Source organism: Myotis davidii, unplaced genomic scaffold (genome assembly GCF_000327345.1).
Source record: "Myotis davidii unplaced genomic scaffold, ASM32734v1 scaffold96, whole genome shotgun sequence".
Lineage (NCBI taxonomy): Eukaryota > Metazoa > Chordata > Mammalia > Chiroptera > Vespertilionidae > Myotis > Myotis davidii.
Window position 1 is genome coordinate 3798131 of NW_006289416.1, and position 5344 is coordinate 3803474.

Genomic DNA, 5344 nt, shown 5'->3' on the forward strand with positions numbered 1-5344 from the left:
TGCACTGGTGCGGGCACAGGGGGGGGGCCCGTGCGTGTGTCTGTGTGCTGCGGGTGGTGCACTGGTGCGGGCACAGGGGTGAGGGCATGGGCAGGTGGCGTGGGAGAACTGGAGGGCCCGGATGAGGATGTACAAGAGCCGTGCTTTGACTTGCACGGTCTCTCTCGGTTGTATAGTCTGTCTGCTCTTGGCAAGTTCCTCGCTGCCAGGATGGGGGTTCTGAATGAGGACACCGCTGTCCTCACAGAGCCCGCAGCCTCGGACCCTGGGCCGGCATCCCGGACTCACACCCCTTCGCCCTCTCAGACACCTCGTCTCGCTCAGGGCGGTCTGAGCACCTTCTCCTCACCCTCTGTCCCTGAGGCTGTTGAGCTGAGAAACCAGGCCGTGCCTCCCCCAAAATATCTCCTCCCCTTTCTCCTCCCCTAAAAATATTTTTTGACCACCAGGGGTGCACGCGGAACATGGCAGGCATTAGCAGAAGGCGGCAGAGAGTGGAACATAGCAGGCATCGGCCACAGCGGGATGGTGGAGCAGGTGCAGTCCCACCAGATGCTTGCAACTGGCACTGGAGCCGCCACTTGGCACAGGCCCCAATCGTTCGGCGCCGGCTGTGGGTGTGAGCGGTGGCTGCCAGCCTCTGTTGCCCCTCAGGGCTTCTCCGCCTCCCCCTGCTCCTGAGGGGTGATCGGGGCCAGCAGCTGCCTCTTGCACCCGCTGCTGGCCCCAGCCCCAATTGCTCTGCACTGTCAGCGGGTGCGAGTGGGGCTGGTGCCATCAACGTGTAGGAGTGGCAGCGGTGGGATCAGGGCTGCTGACAGACACGGGATGGGGTCGGGGGTGGCCGCAGCAGGAGGGGCCGGGCAGGGGTGCATAAGATGGGCTGAGACCTGCCCCTGTGCCCGCAGCAGCCTCTCAGTCCACAGTTCCTTTCAAGGTGCACGAATTCGTGCACTGGGCCCCTAGAATATCTATAAAACTAAAGCAATGGGAGCTGAGAAGCTAGAAATGTGAAGCCCTTGAGTGATGCTTGTGAAAATAAATCAATCATGAAATTATCCATTCTTAATACTATGATTTTTAGTTGAGAAATCCTGTGTACTACTACCCTTTCTTTGGCAAAGGAACACAGTAATAAACCAATAAAACAACACCATTTGCAACTTCTGATGCTCAGAAACTTATGAACAGATTGGTTGTCAAAAGATGTGCATATTTTTCTTCAGCCTGTAAAACACCCAACTTTCAAAATATTTATTTATGAAGGGACGTCATATCTACCATAGCTGTTATTAATGTTTTTCTTTCCGCTTTCATATTTTATACGGTGCATTTACACAATCCTCTGTTGCTTTTAGAATGATATAGTAGTTTTCAAAATAATAAATTTTCTACCAGTTACAATATATAAGTAAGAACATAAAACTTGCCCTTGGCAAAAGAGAAAAAAAATGAGTATTGCTGTGCAATTCCTTTATTATCTTTACAATAGCTGCTAAAGGAAGGCCTTTCTCCAAAGACAACGTTACTGGTCTGGGAAAAATGTTTCTATGAGTATAGTGGCTATATTATGTGCTTGTACTTTCTAGCAGGTTAACACAATTGAAACTAATTATTCCGTTGGGCCAGGGGCCATTAATAGTAAAAAGACAATCTGTGGGAGTGGAGAAACCCCTTTTCACCTCTTTGCCCATAAGTTGCTAAGTGATGTCAGCTTAGTTACCCTGATCATATTAAGACAATTTTATCTCAAGTGACTTTATACCTCTTTAGCGTTATCAATAATACAATTGAACCTGGGACTGAAGTTTTGCATATATGTTCTCATTTTCTAACTTTTGATTGTTCTCTCTCTCATGGAACTAGCTGTCTGTTGGTCTTGTACTCAACCACTTGGCAACTGGAGGTGTGGAATCTCACTTGCTAATTACATTTGCTGTGGTTCCAAACCAGGCATGTGCCAATGAGGCACCTGCAAACTTTATTTAATGGGCATATTATGAATTTAGAAACCTCCTTATTCTCATCTTCATTGTAATGTTCTTACAAAGTTAAGTAGGAAATTTTCCTATAACCCAGTTTATAAAGACATCGTATTCTTAATTTTAATGTAAAATCTCTGTTGTTGTGGCCCTACATTTGTTATATTTAATGTGTTATTGAAAATCTGTTATTTATAGCTATGAATCCAATCCCTTAAACAGCCTGACTCAAAATTGAAGAAAGAATCATGAACTTAGACCAATGTCTCCAGAATTTCCTTGGTCCACATTTGATTTCTGCTTGTCTCATTATCACCAATCCATTTTTAGAAAAAATTTCTTTGGCATTGTACATAGTAGATTTATTGATTAATTTTATCAATAAATATTTATTGAATGATTCCTGTATGCCTGCTATTGTGCTTACTGTTTTGAGTATCTTGGTAAAGAAGATAGACAGAATTTCCTTTCTCTTTGTTAACTCTCTATTAATAAAGAGACTAGTAAATAATTGCAATAAAATGGGAAAACCTTTATACAAGGCAAAATCACGGAATCTCAGGGGCACAGAGGAAAGGCACCAAAATTAGCCTGAGGAAGTCAGAAAAGGATTCCAGGAGAGGTATTGTCCAACCTGAGATTTGAAAGATGATAAAGAATTAGCAAGCTCAATTTTATTAAAGATTAATTTATTTATTGAATCCAATTCTCTGTTCTTCATTCTAGAAATATATTGATCATTTTTAATGTATTTTGTGACATTAAAAATAGGAGAGATTTAAGATATAAATATGACTAAACCTAAAAATGTTTAGACTCATGTGAGCAGAAGATAAAAAATTGTTCACTATTTTTGTCCAAGAAAATGAAGAAGTTTTTTTACTTATTTGCCATGATGAGAAAATGTCCAAGTAAGCACTTGATACTTCTTCTCCTTCTGAACACAAAATCAATTTTAAAAAGATTAAGTAAGAATGATAAAAAAGAAATTAATTTAACAGGCTTATTCTATAAACCATGTTGTTATGAAAAGTCTGATCAGCATTAAATTACTTTTCAAAAAATACAGTATCATATTTTAATTTAAAAATACATTTGAAGAAAAGATCACTTCTAAAACTCTTAACCTGTGGAGAAAAAAAGTATTTTATTTCTTTGTGAACTATATGCATATATATTTTTTCCTCTACCAAATTAAGTAATTCATTTATTTTCTTTCACAGCATTCCCATTTTATTGGCCAGAAAAGGGTTGAAATGTGAGAGAAAACAATTCTCAGAGAGATTCTGGGAATTGAATAAGCAGTAGCTTATTCACTCCAGCTAAGGGAAGTTTAGAAATTTGACAGAATTCTTTTATTCACGACAAAAATAAACACCCAATATAGGGGAGTAACTTGATATAACAGTAGTTTCATTGAAACAGTTATACAATACTTATGTGAGAAAAGCAAAAACCAAACTACAATTTAAAAAACTGAAAGGAGATGAATATTATATATTGAAACTGTGAAAAATGGCTGTATTTCTCCTAATCAATGGTATTTGAACAATCCCAAGTGCATTTTTTGCATGATGCAGTCTGATAAATTTGTGAGCTCTATTTCACATGTGGTGCTAACTTAGTCATTTAAATAATTATGTGATAAATATTATCCTCAATTTTTTAATCTATTATTTTAGAGTGAGGAAGGGAGAGAGAAAGAGAGAGAGAAACATTGATGTGAGAGAGAAATCAATTGGGTGCCTGCCCACACATGCTGACTGGGGATCAAATCTGCGACCTGGCTATGTGCCCTGGCTGGCAATCAAACCCACCATTGTGGTGTATGGCACGATGCTCTGACAAACTGAGACACTGGGCCAGGGCCCCCATTTTACAATTAGGGTAACAGTGATACAGAGATAACTTGCTCTGTTTTAAAAGAGTTATTATCTCTGATAGGATTCAACCTGATTTCTAAGGTATTTTGATACAGTGATTTCTAAATCCAAAGTCTTTTCCATTTTCCCTAACATATATGCAGTAAAACAATGGAAGAAACTATTGAATACATAATAATGTTTAAATAATATTTTTCTATGAAGCACCTCTTTCTGAAAGTATTTCCTGTCAATTACCAAAAGTAGTATGTGTTTCATATTTTGTCAGGTGTATGGGAGCTCCTAGGGATGGCTAAATTACATAAGTCCCACCATCACATTAAGTATATAATTGATTTAAATCACTAAATAACATATATACATATTATAAGGTAGGCCTATTGTAGAAAATGAAAATTCCTGGGTCATCTCACTTTGAATGAGTTGCTCACCTCATCACATTCGCTTAATATACTATCCACAATATTCTGTATGTTAAACATAAGGATGAATTACTCCTATGAGTCAGAAATTAATAGATTCCCCACTGGCCTGAAATTCTACCAGTTTCACTAACGTCCTTCCTCCCTCTCTAATCCTACAAATGATGCATATTCATCAGGATCAGTTGCAAACCCCTTTCTCATAAAAACAGCCCTTGCTTGAGTAAAACTCACATGTAATTTGGGACACTGACAGAAAACTACCTTCAATCCACACAAAAGATCTACTATATCTTTGACAACTTCTATGAACCACAGGAGATTTACTTGTTGCTGGCTGCCTAGCCTTATATTTCAACCTTAGAAACCAAATTACCAAAATGTGGGTGAGAGGAGAAAGCAGTTCATTTTATTTCCCTAAAGTACTCACTCTCCATATTTTATATTTGCTTCTACTCCTCCCAGATATCTCCACCCTCAAGCATTTCTTCTTCCTCATAGCATCATTTTAATTTCTTTGGAGGCTCATTCTATTTCTCAGATGCCTTTCTTCTTGCTTCTCTTCATATTGGTATATATTTTTTAAAACAAAGCAGTCTTTTCACACAAACACACGTACATATATAATACAGCAAACTTTGGATAAATGAGATTAATGGCAAATAGAGATGACAAGAAAGATTCAGGAAACTTGAAGATAAAATAATAAAGTCATTCAATCTAAAGAACACAGAGAAATATTTTTGTAATAAAGAAAGTTTGGGAAGCAAGTGTGACAATATCAAGTTGTCTAATGTACATGCAATTTAAAAGTGCTTGAAGGAAATGAGAGAACGGTGCAGAAACAATATTTCAAACAGATTGGTGAGAATATTTCATCCGAATATGAGGAAAATATTAATTTTTAGAATCAATAATCTGAGTTCATTACAAGGAGGATAAATATGAAAAACTATTGATAGGCACATGAGAGTAAAACTGCTGACAAACAAAGATAAATTAAAAACGTTAAAAGCAGCAGAGATAAACAATATGTTATATATAGGGAATGAATGAT